The 14,678-nt window shown below is 48.5% G+C and overlaps 1 long non-coding RNA gene across 1 annotated transcript; it reads right to left on the bottom strand.

Annotated features, from left to right (window-relative positions):
• Positions 1-13,171: 13,171 nt before the first annotated feature.
• Positions 13,172-14,252, bottom strand: LOC146893508 (uncharacterized). The gene is made up of 2 exons (XR_015002950.2): positions 14,150-14,252; positions 13,172-14,024 (listed from the first exon to the last, which is right to left on the bottom strand). It is a non-coding gene; the product is annotated as an uncharacterized LOC146893508 (long non-coding RNA).
• Positions 14,253-14,678: the final 426 nt, after the last annotated feature.

The raw sequence follows: 14,678 nt of genomic DNA, 5'->3' as shown, positions 1-14,678 counted from the left end.
CAACTGCTTCTACAACTCTAAAACATTGTATTTCCCTTAGCGGGGGCGGGGGAGGGGGGGTTTACCCACGTCTTTAATCCCAGCACTCAGGAGGTAGAGGGAATTGAATCTCTTGAGTCCAAGGCCAGTCAGGACTACTCAGAGAAATCCTGTCTCAATAGATAATAAAATATGTGAATATATATAATATACATAAATATATTATATATAATTATATATTTATATCTATAAATATTATAATATATATTTATTATATCTACAAATATTATATATAAATATTATATATATATATATATAAAATTGTATTTACCAGCAAGTGTACCCACACTAACCTTAGTTCTGAAGAAGCTGGTCTCTGGTCCTGGAGTAGACTCATCCGAGGATCTGGCTGAGCTAGCTACTTGTGAGCCTGAGGAGACCGAGGAACTGGCTCGGTCTTCAAACTTGAGGTATAATTTTTGTCTGTTTTTAATGGCCTTAGAGAGATGAAAAGTTTTGGGTTTTGTTACTAATACTTTAGCTGACCTGACCTGGGTTTTTGTGGTTTTGTTTTGAGACAGAATCTCACTGTGTTAACCTGTCTGGCCTTGAGGTCCAGTGTAAACCAAGCTGACCTCTCAGAGAGCTACCTGCCTCTGGAGTGTTGATATAAAGCTGTGAATTGCCACTCTCAGCCCAATCTTTCCTTTTCTTTTTTCTTTCTTTTCGAGAGAGGATTTCTCTATGTAGTCCTGGATGTCCTGAAGCTCAGTCTGCAGACAGGCTGGCCTCAAACTCACAGAGATCCGCCCCGGCCTTTATCTCCCATGTGCTGGAATTAAAGGCTCACCACCTTTAATAACCACCACCACCACCACCACCACCACCACCACCCAGCCTGGTTTCTTAAGTCTTTAAACTTAGTTGTCTCCTTCCCATTGGGTGAGAGGTTGGCAACCTGGGTTTACAATGGTTGGAGTTACGGAAATGCCCTTGGTCGTGAGTGGGTGTTTTGTTTTCTCCCTCATCCTAGTGGTCTGTGCTTCCTGCTTAGAGTTCTGTGCTTAGCCTGTCAGTATGGTGTCTATACAAAACAGACCCGCTCCTTTGGGCAGCCTTTCCATTTTCTGAGCCTGGTCTCAGAAACTCAAGTCTCCCAACTCAGTTATTGAGTACTGCCGCTACCCTTAGTTGGGAGCAGGCTTCTGTAAGAAATTGGGGTGAAGCCCTCGGGTAATGCTCTCTCCCGCTGGGCTGTCCTCGAGGCAAAGGTTTTGTGTATGAGCCCTCCACTGTGAGGACCAGGCTTCCCCCTTCTTCACTGGTCATCCTGTGTGGACTTCCCATCCCACCCCAAAGCTATGCTCTGAGGGGACCAGCATCTTGATGCTTGCTCAAATTTATGCCTAATATATGATCTGGGGCCCTGTAAAGTCAGCTCTTCAAGTGGCTTAGTACAGTGTCGATAAATGAATATTTATATGTGAACAACCTTATCAGTTTGGGGCTCTTTATCCCAGAAGTAGGTGGCTCTGTGGCTTTTAAGATTTTTTTGGTTTTGGTTTTGGTTTTGCTGTGATGGAAATGAGAGGTCAGGCCTTGTCCATGTTGGGTAAGGATCTACAATAGAACTGTGTCCCTATCTCTATTCTTCTTAAAATTTAACAAATGTAAATGATGAACTGCTCTTGTAAGCAAGCACTGAGCCCTATAAATCCTTTGCAGTTTCGAGTTCATAATCTCCCATCTCCTGGTTCTTGTCTGTCTGAATTAATGCTTGATCTACACATGCTTCTCTGAATTATGTCAGGTAAACAATGTCCCGCGAGTAACTAATTTTGTTGGTGGTGGTGGTGGTGGTATTTATTTGTTTGTTTATTTGATTGGTTTTTTTGAGACGGGGGTTTCTCTGTAACAGCCCCAGCTATCGTGGACTCTCTCTGCAGGCCAGGTTGACCTCAAATTTACAGAGATCCTCTTGCCTCTACCACCAAGTACTACGATTAAAGGTGTGCACCATCATGCCCAGCAAATTGTTTTTATCTAATGAATCCTCAAATCCCTTCACAGCCGTGGGACTATTGGCTTTACTAACCAAGACATTGACCTATCGGAAAAGAGCACATCTTAGGGTTTTGGAAACCCTGAGCTCTCCCTCTTTGTATGACTTCGGAGGTTTGAAGATTCCCTTTTCCCCACAGCTCTTCCCCCAACATCCTGAAGCTGTCCAGTCAGTCACTGGCTGGTCTTGCTGACCTAATGCCCACTGCGGGGCTGTCTGATTCTTGATCACCTGCTACCATTTCTCAGCATCATCACCATACCTGGTTCATCTAGCTTCATCTTCTGTCTATTCCCAGGCCTTGAGCATCACAATCCCTTTCCTTGATTGGCAGCCTGATTTCAGCCAGTCACACACATGTCAGCAGTTGTTCTTCCATGGAAGTTTTCTGCTAAATGAAGAGTCTAGTTATTTCCTTCCTGTTTAATCTAAGCTGTGGGCACTATGATTCCATTCTCCTGCTTCTCTATGATGCCCATGCCAATCTAAAGGAGAGATTTACTCTCATTGGTTCCTCTGTGACTAATCAATCCCTCTTTACTGGTTCTATCATTTCTCACTAATGTTCAGTTGCCTACATGGTTGTCAGTGCAGGTCCTGCTTTTAACCGGGGCTTGGTGAGGCATCTGACAAGACCCGAGCTCCGTATCCCTCTCTGGTCCCATGCTTTTGCTTCTCTGTGATGCTTCCTGTACCCCTCAGCCCATAGCTAGCCGCTCTAGTTTCCTGAGTGCACAGGCCCCTTCCTCAGCCTTGAGGCACTGTGTCCCTTTGCACCATAACATGATTCTATCGTGGGATATGCTACCTACGCTTAAGTGACTTTTTTTTTTAATTTTTTTTTTTTAAAGGCAGTGCTTCACTGTGTAATAGCCCTGACTGTCTTGAATGTCTTGAAATTTGTTTTGTAGACCAGGCTGGCCTCGAACTCATAGAGATCTCTCTACCTCTGTTTCTGAAATGCTGGGGCTAAAGGAGTACGCTACCATGTCTGGCGACTTAAGTGAGTTCTTAATAACGGATCTCTTTTCTCATGGTCTAGAACCACTAACATCATCTCTGTCATTCATTTCCAGTTCAAGGGCTTGAACTTTTGTTTTTAAAAATGTGTTGTCTCAGTCACTGATGACTTTCTCATAGCACTGGTGAACCCAGTACACTTTGCTGTGCAGTATTTCCTGGGGTTGTAGAATGTTCTAGAACTCACCTGAGACCTTGGAATCTGGCCAGTATAACCACAGAACTGAATTTTATTTTATTTGAGACAAGATCTTACTGTGTACCTTAGGCTGTCCTTGAACTCACAGAGATCTTCCTGCCTCTGCCTCCTGAGCAGATGTGTGCCACCAAACCATGCTTTGTTTTTTTGTTTTGTTTTTTGATTTTTCGAGACAGGGTTTCTCTGTAGTTTTTGGTGCCTGTCCTGGAACTAGCTCTTGTAGACCAGGCTGGCCTCGAACTCACAGGGATTCACCTGCCTCTGCCTCCCGAGTGCTGGGATTAAAGGCGTGCGCCACCACCGCCCGGCTCCACCAAACCATGCTAAACAAAATTTTTGATTTCCTTTAATTCAAGACATTACCAGCCATAAGTGTCTCGGGGGTCATAATTCTATTCCTATCTGTGCTGGGTGCACTTTATATTTAAATTTGTCCCAGTACAAAGTTCTATTCCCTCCACCACGGGTTACAACCCTGGGGGGCTAAAGTTGGCACAAAGAGGCACTGGCCAGGGAGGGCTCTTTGCTCAGTCATCTGTCTCAGAGCAGCTCCCAAACCTTAAGGAACAAATTCACCCCTAGCACCCACTCCTGTTATTTATTATCTTTGAGGAGCATCTCAAGAGTCAGTCAAGGTGACTCTACTGCCATGCTATGAACACGGCATCTTAACGGACTGCTCACGGGGGGGAGGGCTTCTCTGTACTGTAAGAGAGTCGTGAGCATGCCATTCTGGAAATCACACACTCAAAGGTCACACGGCGAGAGACATTAAGGGCCTCTAAATCACCAGCATTAAGAGGGGTTGGTGAGAGGCTTGGAAGCCTGGGGCCAGCAAAGACTGAGCTTTCTGAGCAGAATCCAAGCTTTCTGTCCTAGCACTGCTGTATAGCCAGTGACGACGGCCAAGCCCGGTGTAAGGCGGAAACAAGCCCCCTCCCGGGAGGTGGCGCTCTAATCTTAAGAGGACCAGCAGGGGGCTGACTGCCCACAGCGTTCATAACAAGCTCCGTCAGCAGCTGCAGCCTTCCTCTCAGTTACTCTCCTGCTGGGACCGGGCCTTCCCACACGTCGCGAAGCTTCCTAGTGAGGAGGGGGCGTTTTCCAAACTTGGCCCCAGCTTCACCACATTCTCTTCTCACCGAGTCCTCCCGAGAACCGTGGAGAACCACAGGCGGTGGGCTGAACCGAAGCAAGCCCCTTCCTAAACATACAGGGAAAAACACTCTGTCCTGGGAGCAGCTACTCCACCCCCACTCCCGAAAGACTCTGAGGTTCGGACCGAAGGCAGCCTCTCCCTAGACGCACGAGGACTCAACCTTCGGAGAACCTAGAAACTTCCATTTACATGGGGGTCTCTCCCGAGGTTGGCCAAGTTAGAATATATTGATGCCCACGCAGCCCCCACACTCAGCCTTCCGCTCTCCACTAAAGCATGTAGGTTTGGGGCAAGGGATAAGGAGGGTCTGGAGAGCCGACAAGGATGAGTGTGGGGATGTGACCAACAGGGAGGAAATGAGGGATGGTACGAGGTGGAGGATCGGTAGGGAAAAGATGGGGGAAGAAAGGGTTGGAAAGTCTGGGGGCAGTGGGGGAGGGCCGAGTGTAGGAAGGCGGGGCTGGCCACGTGAGTGAAGGAGTGGGCCCCTGACGTGAAGGCTGTAACTCTGGATCTTGATCCTGGCTAGCGCTTAAACTTGAGGTTCGCGCCTCTTCAACACCTATGATCCTTGGAATCAATTCGCCCTTTTTGGAAGAGTGCTGGGGCGGATTCCTGGGCCTGGAGACGGTGTCTACCGGGGTAGCTCTTTCTCCAGAAGTGCTTTAGGAGCAAGAAGGTGAAGGGGAGACACCCGGGACTAGTGCGGGTTACCCAGAAGAGAGTTGGCTGCAGGAGCGATCGGGGAGGGGAGTGGAGAGACTTAAATCCGGAGATTGGTCCCGTAGGGAAAAGAACAACCTCCATCCGGCTAAAAAGCTTCGGAAGAGAATGTATGTGGTTCTGCTGCTGGGAGGTCAGTCAGGCAGAACCGTGGAGAGAGGGCAGGTGTGTGTGTCTGTGTGTCTGTGTGTTTTATTTGATGTGTACCCTAGGTGATGCCTGGTTTGTATGGTGCTGGGGATCAAACTTAGGTATGCTAGGTAAATCCTCTGCCAACCGAATTACATCCTCAGCTTCAAACAAACAAAAACATTTACTATGTGAGAGTATGTTCTAGAATATCCGCCCTGTACAGCGCCCTGTGGAAGTCAGAAGACAGCTTTATGGACAAGGTTCTCTCCTTCTCTTGGGTTTGAGGATGGAACTCAGGTTGTCAAACTTCTGTGGCAAGCTGGTTCACTCTATGAGCCATCCTGCCAGCTCAGTTTTGTTTTGTTTTTGTGTTTTTGAGACAAGGTATCTTTACTAAGCCGGCCTGGCTTGAAACTTCTTCAAAAGTCCTGCCTGCTGGTGTTCCAAGCATGAGCCGTGTGTGGCTTTGTATCTGGGTTTTTATGGGAGTCCCCCCCACCCCCACCCCGTTTTCCCAGTTTCAGTTGCCAGCTTATTTTAGTTGTTTTCCTGAAAGCGCAGCTCTGGACCTTCTAGGTGACTCCAGGGAACTAGACAAAGGTGTTTTGGTTGCTAGGGTTGCCAAAACAAAACCCCACACCCACAGATTGGATGCTTCCAACACAGTCCTAGTTCCCCAAGGCCACTCTGTGGCTGCCTGACAGCCGCTCTTTGTGTGTCTTCGCATGGCCTTGATTCTCTCTGGTTGCCCAGCTGTTTCCCTCTGGTGAGGACTCTGGTTAAATTGATTCTAGCAGACCCCAAATCTCTCTCAACTTTAATTACCACCTGAAGGCCCTATCTTGAGGTGCAGCTATAGTAGAAACTGGGGCTTCATGGTAGCAGTTTTAGGGCGACACCATTTTGTCCAGACTAGGGCCTTGTAGGCTGTCTACTGTTTCTGAGGACAGCTTCTTAGGGAAGGAAAGCTTAGGGTCCTGGCAGCACTCCTGCTAGGTGACCTCTGTGATGCCAGTGCACCCTGCTGGAAGATGCTCAGTGAGGTGACTCAGTGGGTAAGGGGCTTGCCTCCAACCCTGGGTCCCACTTAGTGGCAAGAGAGAACTACCTCCCTCCGGTTGTCCCCTGACCTCTACAGGTATGTGCCACTTCCTCCCCCAAAATAAATAAATAACGTGATTTTTCAAAATCACACACACACAAAAAAATGCTGTACAAAAGGCACAGTGCCAACCCTTGTGAGAATAAAAAATTAGGAAACATCTAAACAACAGAGGATTGGGCATTGGACAGAGGCAGGCAGATCTCTCTGGGTCTGAGCCAAGCCAGGTCTCCATAGCAAGCTCCATACCGGACAAGACTACACAGTGAGGCCCTGTCTCAAAAGTTAGTTAGTTAACTAACTAATTAAAAACAGGAAAGGTAGAACGCATGATGTGGGAAACCGTTACGGTGGCTCACACCTAGAATCCCAGTCTTTAGACAGTTTGGGCTATAAACCTGCACAGGAAGTAAAAGAGGTTGAATGTGGTAGCACAGGCCTCGAAATCCTGTGTACTCGGGTGTGAGGCAGGTGTGGTTCTGTGAGCGCAGAGCCAGCCTTGTGTGCACAGAAAGCCCAAAGTCAGTTAGGGCTACAGAGCAAGACTTTATTTCAAAACAAAAGAAAAGAGAGAAAATGGAAAGGAAGACATGAAATGAAGGGTCTGGAGAGATGACTCGGTGATTGAGAGAGCACTGGCTGTTCTTGTAGAGGACCTGGGTTTGGCTCCCAGCACCCACATGTTGGCTCATAGATACTCATGTGGTGCACATATATGTGCAGGCAAAACACTCAAGCACATAAGATAAGTAAATATATAAAGCTGGGCAGTAGTGGCACATGCCTTTAATCCCAGCACTTAGGAGGCAGAGGCAGATGGATGCCAGTCTGGTTTACAGAGTAAGCTCTAGTACAGTCAGGGCTATACAGGAAAATCCTGTCTCAAAAAAAAAAAAAAAAAATCAAGGGCTGGAAGCACTGACTGCTCTTCCAGAGGTCCTGAGTTCAATTCCCAGCAACCACATGGTGGCTCACAACCATCTGTAATGGGGTCTGGTGCCATCTTCTGGCCTGTAGGGACACATGCAGTCAGAACACTGTATACAAAATAAACAAATCAAAAAAAAATTCAACATACAAACACAAGAAATGAAATGACTTACAAATGTTGGAATTATGTCATAAAATATGCAGTTAGAGCCACCTGTAGAGGTGTACACCTAGAATCCCAACGTTCAGGAAGCTGAGGCAGAAGGATTACCTTGAGTTCAGGGCCAGTCTGGATGCCCATCATCCCCCCAAAGTGCAACTGCTTCAGGATATTATAATACTTAGTACCGAGTTTCTTCCAGTCCCAGAATAAAAACTGGGAAATAGCCGGGTCATGGTGGCGCACACCTTTCAGCCCAACACTTGGGAGGCAGAGGCAGGCAGATCAGTGGGTTTGAGGCCAGCCTTGCCTACAGAGTGAGTTTCAGGACAGTCAAGGCTACACAGAGAAACCCTGTCTAAAAAAAAATTAAAAAAAAAAAAACAAGCAAACAAAAAACAAAACAAAAAACCCTGGGAAACAGTAAAATGTTAGTTTTCCCTTTAGCCGTCTTCCCTAGCAACATTCCAGACGAAACTGAGTCATTCAGAACCAGACATGGACTGTGGGACATGCAGGAGGCAGACACCAGAGAGCACAGAGCCATTAGCAGCAGCAAAAGTCATGGAGGGTGGCTTTATTTTTTCAGTGCCACCTCTGAACGCTCTGTACTGTGTATTGCCTTGGTGGCTTCAATTCCTTAGCAACTCATGTAGATTTGGAGCATTCTTTTCGACAGTTGCGCTGATTGGCTCATGTAATAAACAAGTGGATGATTGCCATGGGGCAGGCATCCCCGGATCAGCGGGGGATGCAACCCCCTCCTTTCCCACTCCCCCACCCCCACCCCACGCAGTGGGTACCTTGGCTGCAGATGTTTCTGAGCCTTGTCTGTGTGGACATAGGAAGAGCACTGTAGGATGCATTAAACAAAACTGTGTGAACAAAACAAAAGTAAACCTTGGGTCCCTTGGTCATTGGGGCTGAGTCTCTCTGGACTCTGCTTCACGTGCACAAGCTTTCTCACTGGCTGACTGTCAGTACTGAGCGGGATGCTGGGACAGGGATGGGCAGCTGGTGAGAATTTGGCCTTTGGGCCATTCCATCCCCTTTATCTGCTCACCACCTGCAGGCCCCAAGCCATTGAAGCCCTTCTGAACTAGGAAACGTGCCTTATGTGCACAGTATTTAAGCCCCATGGACCCAGTGTTCTCTCCTCCTCCCTAGGATTGAACAAGGAGCCCTACACCATTGCCTCTCACCCCACAGCCTGTACACACTTAGTACTTTGGAGGGTATCTTTTAGCCCCGTTCATTCCTAGGGTCCCTAGAATGGGTAAAAGATACAGGTGCGTGGGCCAACATCAGGTTGGGCTGGGCTGGGCTCTCACTCCTACTCTGGGCTTGTTTATTTCTACAGATAAACATGGTTTCAGAATTATCAAATGGAGCAAAGGTCCAACTCAGTACTCCCTCTGAATGCACCCTTCTGGGGACTTCAGCAGATACCATGACTCTCACCCTGGAACATGACTCACAGCTACTACACCCGTGAGCACTCTTGCCCTAGCTCCAGGCTTTCATGGTGCCCCTGACTCCTCCTGGGAGTTCTGCCAAGTGGGTCAAGTCCCCAGGCCTCTGCCTGTGCATCCCACCTCCCAGACCCTGGCAGCCAGGTACACACACTGGGATCAGCTTTGTCTGTGGGTCCCTGGGTTTGTGTGCTATGCCCATGACAAAGTGTGTCTTTTGAGGAAGCACTTCACTTTGTGGCCTTCCACTGGCAGAGTTCACAAATCATGCCTGGTAGATGAGCTTTTTTTGTTTGTTTGTTTTTGTTTTTCAAGACAGGGTTTCTCTGTAGCTTTGGAGCCTGTCCTGGAACTAGCTCTTATAGACCAGGCTGGCCTCAAACTCACAGAGATCCGCCTGCCTCTGCCTCCCAAGTGCTGGGATTAAAGGCATGCGCCACCACTGCCCGGCTTAGATGTTCATTTTTTACATTCCTGGTATGGTAGCCTCATCCTGTATATCATGGTAGGAACGCTCCCATTCCTTGGATGGGACTTCAGTCCTATCTAAAATACTAGGGAATTTATGACCAAAGAGGTTTGTTTGTTTATTTTTTTAATTGATCCTCCTTCCTTCCCCCACCTCACAAGGTATAGCCCTGGCCCTCCTGGAACTCACTCTATAGACCAGGCTGTCCCCAGACTCACAGAGATCCACCTGTCTCTGCCTCCTGAGTGCTGGGATTAAAGGTGTGCGCCACCACTCACCGTTTTTATTTCATTTGCTTTGGTGTTTTGCCTCATGTGTGTCTGTATGAGGTCATTGAATCCCTTGGAACTGGAGTTACAGACAGTTGTGAGCTGCCATGTGGGTGCTGGGAACGGAATCGGGGACCTTTGGAAAAGCTATCAGTGCTCTTAAACACGGAGCCATCTCTCCAGCCTCGTTTTTTTTTTTTAATAAGCTTTTTTTAAAAGATTTATTTATTTATTGTGCATACAATGTTCCGCCTGTATGTCTGCCTGCAGGCCAGAAGAGGGCACCAGATCTCATTACAGGTGGTAGTAGTGCTCTTAACCGCTGAGCCATCTCTCCAGCCCCATCTCGGGTTTTTGTTTTTAATAGTTTATTTTATTTTATTTTTTTGTGCATTGTTGTTGTGTCTGTGGAAGGGTGTTGGATCCCCTGGAACTGGAATTACAGATACCAGTGAGCTACTATGTAGGTGCTGGGAATTGAACTTGGGTCCTCTGGAAGAACAACCAGTGCTCCTAACCACTGAACCATCTTTCCAGCACCAGTGTTACTGCTTCTTTCCAAGACAGGGTTTCCTGTGTAGTTCTGGCTGTCCTGAAACTCACACTGTACACCAAGCTAGCTTTAAACTTAGTGCTAAGATCAAAGGCATGAACCACCCTGTCCAGCTCAGCTGAAGAAGTTTTTAAACTATTCTATGACTGAAAGAGTGAATTTGTAAGTAATTGATAGGTGAGTACACAGATTCTAAAACCAGGTGTGGGCTTGTTATGTTTAAAGTACATGTGTGTATGGGTGTGTGTGTGTGCGTGCACATGTGTGTGTGCACGTGTGCGTGTGTATGTGGGGGGGGTCTTGTTTTTTGAGACAGGATCTCTCTATGTACTCCTGCCTGTCCTGGAACTTTTTATATAGACCAGGCTAGCCTAGAACTCAGAAGTCCTCCTGTCTGCCTTCCAAGTGCTGGCATTAAAGGTATGCACTTCCAGACCTCCCTCTGGGCGAAGCTTTTTACGATAATCCACAAGGATAATTTAGTCAATAAAAAGTGTTGGCAAAACTGGTTTTTTAATGATTTATTTATCTTTATTTTTTATTTATTTTTTTTTTATTTTTGAGACAGGGTTTCTCTGTAGTTTTTGGTGCCTGTCCTGGAACTAGCTCTTGTAGACCAGGCTGGCCTCGAACTCACAGAGATCCACCTGCCTCTGCCTCCCAAGTGCTGGGATTAAAGGCGTGCGCCACCACCGCCTGGCTTTATTTATCTTTATTTTATGTTCATTGGTGTGAAGGTGTCAGATCCCCTGTAATTATCCAGTTGTGAGCTGCCATGTGGGTGCTGGGAATTGAACCTGGGTCTTCTGGAAGAGCAGTCAGTGCTCTTAACCACTGAGCCATTTCTCCAGCCCCAAAACTGGTTTTCATACTGAAAAAAAAATAAAGATTATCAGCCTCGCAGGTAATAAAAAGCTGTGGAAGGAAATGTGGGTGATATATTCTTCAGCTTGGCCTTGAGTCTCTGAAAGCCCTCTAGCGAGGTCCTAGCCAATGGCCATGGTAGCATCGGCAGCTTCCTGTAGGGGGTGGGGGATGCGGTTCCAATTTATGATAATGTGCACTGGTCTAAGGTGAACTTCCCCTTGCCAGTCTGATACTGAGGGCCTGCACACGGCAGGTGGGATGTAAGTTACTGAAACACGCAGCAGGGAACACTCATTCCCCTGACCCCACTCAATCTTCAAGAAGATAAGGTTGACCTTCCTGAGTTATGCCCACATGCATCACAGGTTATAGTGAAAGAGGAAATAGAAACCTGTTCTAAGGTTCTGCGTTCTCAGAAAGGCAATCGTGGAACGCTTAGACTTCCCCTTCTCTGTGATCATGCTGTGGGAATGTTTACAATGAACCCATGGCTTATATAAAAATCTACCCTGAGATGTACAATGACGAGTGTCTAACCAAAGCCCCTGAGGACTGTGGGAGCTGGAGATAGCTGATTATAGATAGGTCTGCAGGTCAATGGGGGTGTTGTCCATGATTTGACAGTTTGTTTATTGTACTAACCAAGGACACAGTCCTGAGTGCTCCCTCGGTGGGTCAGGACTTGCAAATTGGGCACCTCATGGACCAATAAGTTTAAGCTAGCTGTTCTCCCTGTAGCAGACTACCCTGGAAACTACAGTTGATCCTTGAGGGCCCAGGGGGCTCCAAGCGAGCAGTGAGGCAGAGAACTTGGGTTCTTGCGACTGTGGCTTTCTTCACAGGGAAGCAGCCTCCACAAAGAAGCAGTCACCGGCCAGTCCACCATGCTGGGACAAGTGACTCCTATAGGCTTCTGACCTGTTTTCTGCCTCACTCTGTTCTCCCCTGTGAGTCTCTCTCATGGACTTTGTGGCATTGGTGGCCCCCAGGATTTGAACCACATTTTCTTTTCTCCGTAGAGCCCTTGGTTTCCCCAGATCTGCAGTGTTCCCATAAGCAGGCTGGATCCTGGCACTTCCCCCCTTCTTAGTCATTATACTCAGGGCTTATCCTAACAGACCCTGCTGCAGCTGCTGACACTCCCCCCCCTTCCTGCCCACAGCCCTTAATCTCTCCTCCTACTAGGCCGCTAGTGGCTGGGGACAGAAGCAGGGAACTTTCCTCTGGGAATCCCTTCAATACTTCCTCTCTTCTTTCTCTTCCCCATACTCAGGCAGTGGCCCAGGAAGGGAGATGTCCACTCGTGACATTTAGAAAAGGTTAAGGAACAGGTGAGGCACAGCCTGGGGTGGATAGTGGGCCATGCTGCTGGACAGAGCCGGTATCTTGCTGGGCCCAATGTAGGCTAACGGGATGAAGGGCCCACACCCTCTGGGACCAGTGACTCAAACTGCAAAGGCCTCAAGGCCTCAGCAGCTCAGTTTGCAGAGGCTTATGCTCCTCCTTCATAAAGACCCTGCTCTAGACTCAAAAGTTTTCCAATCCTGGGTTCTACCGTTCCTGTTCCTTCACTGAACAAGTTCCCAAGAATCTGGCCCTCTAAAAAGTGAGCCAGCGTGTGCTAGCCCCAGGGCCCTACTACAGAAGTGGAGAATACTCATCTCCTCATGGTTGGACATTTTGATCATATCTCCCAGTCTGTTCCCTTGATGCCCCATCCCGTGATGCGGGACTCCCAGTATCCTCCACACCAATGTGACATCATCCAGTGTGACTCCCCCAACGTGACACTACCAATGTCCATCTTCCCTGTGTGATATCCCTCACGTACCTCCCCTAATGTGACATTCCCATGTGACAAACCCCACGTGGTATTGTAATGGCCTTCCCTTGCTGTGATACCTCCAGCTGTAATACCACCCCCATGTGATACCTCTGATAGCCTTCCCTCGATAAGACACTTTCAGTGTGGCACCGGTGATGTCACTCCCCACCCACCCACCCACACCCACACCCACACCCACACCCACACCCACACCAGTGTCATGGCAAGAAAGAAGAGTGTAGCAGAACGGTTTGGTCCAAAAGTTTTATTTTTGTCAGCTTTCCTGATTTTTATTTTCTCTCAGTTCTGGAAATTGAACTCGAGACCTCTTCACCCATCAATAGGAAGCATTCTGTCACTGAGTGGCACCCAGCCTCAGCCTGAACATCAGCTAAAAGAAAAAAAAAAAACCAACCACACCCATCATTCCAAAGTGTACTAATGTGACAGCACAGACTGGACCCAGTGCCCAGTGAACCCTCAGTCGGCCCTTTTACCTCCTGCAACACCAGACCCATGCTCACCCCCTACTGTGAAAACGTGTTCGTACACTGAGTTCACACCTGTAAAGAAAATTTCCAAGATCAAGTCCTGAGCTCATCCACCCCTCTAAGGCCCCCAGAACCCAGGTTTGCCAAAACACAAACTCCTCAAACGGATCTGCCTCAGTTGCTGTTCTAACACTATCTGTAAGACCTGGGATCAGTCAGATCTGCCCCAGAGTTCCCCCACCCAGCACAAATCCTCCGATTCTCACACCTGACTGGTCCCTGAGATCTGCTTTTGTGGGGCCAGCACTGTTCCCTCGAAGGCACAGGAAAGGCAGTGCGGCTCTTCTTCTCTTACAGTGCCCAGGAGCAGACAGGAAAGCGCCCAGCCCCGGGTCCAGTGGGAGGGAAACAGAAGTCGCCTGGTCAGGAAGCAGGTCTAAGGCTAGCCTTCTGGCGGGGAAGATCTCACTGCTCCATTTTCCCATGCGCTATACCTCTTTAGACAAGAGCCACAAAGAAGTATATGCATAGGAAAAAGGAACAGCCAGCGAGTCCGTGCTGACAATTCTTTCAAACTTGCAGGTAGCAGCAACCACCAGAAGGGCCAGTCCCCTGCAAAAGACAACCAGAAATAGCTTAGGACTGAGGCCAGAGTCAGTGGGCGCTGCCCTCCTGTGGGTATAATAAAGGAGCCCAGCTAAGCCCAGGATGTGTCCCCAGAGGCAAACCGGTCTTACCTAGGTCCAGACTGCCGGAGCACAGGGTCCTTGGTGGCCTGAGAGTCAGGCAGAGCTTTGGAGGAGCGTTGGAGGACTTGGCTGCTGCTCGGTGGAGTCCTACTCCTTGCTACGGGGGCACCCCATTTATGCATGGCTGAGACCTTGACTACAGCAGTCCCATGTGGTCAGAGAGCTGTTCTGTGCCAAGGACCCTGTCCCACCCCCGCACGTGCGAGGCCGGGGCACAAAGACCTGCTATGAACAAGTAGGTCTTTTGGCAGTGGGGCCCCCAGGGTAGGGGGCTGCCGGCCCAGGAACTGGGACAGGGCCAGTCCTGGCCAGCTGCCCCTCAACACTTTATCTCTTGCTTGCGTCAGGGGCCTGGGAAATGGATACTGAGGAGAACTACTTGTCCAGGGAGAAGGGCTCTCCTCCTCCTGTCCTGGACCTGCCCGGCTCAGTGATAACTGTGTCTCTAGGTGCTTCTGCAGCTCTGAGGCTGGACTTTGCTAGGTACCAGGCTTGAGGTCTATAAGACACTGTGTCA

Source organism: Myodes glareolus, chromosome 7, assembly GCF_982192425.1.
Source record: "Myodes glareolus chromosome 7, mMyoGla1.1, whole genome shotgun sequence".
Lineage (NCBI taxonomy): Eukaryota > Metazoa > Chordata > Mammalia > Rodentia > Cricetidae > Myodes > Myodes glareolus.
The sequence above is the reverse complement of the archived record's forward strand: the minus strand, read 5'-3'. Positions and strand labels throughout refer to the sequence as shown.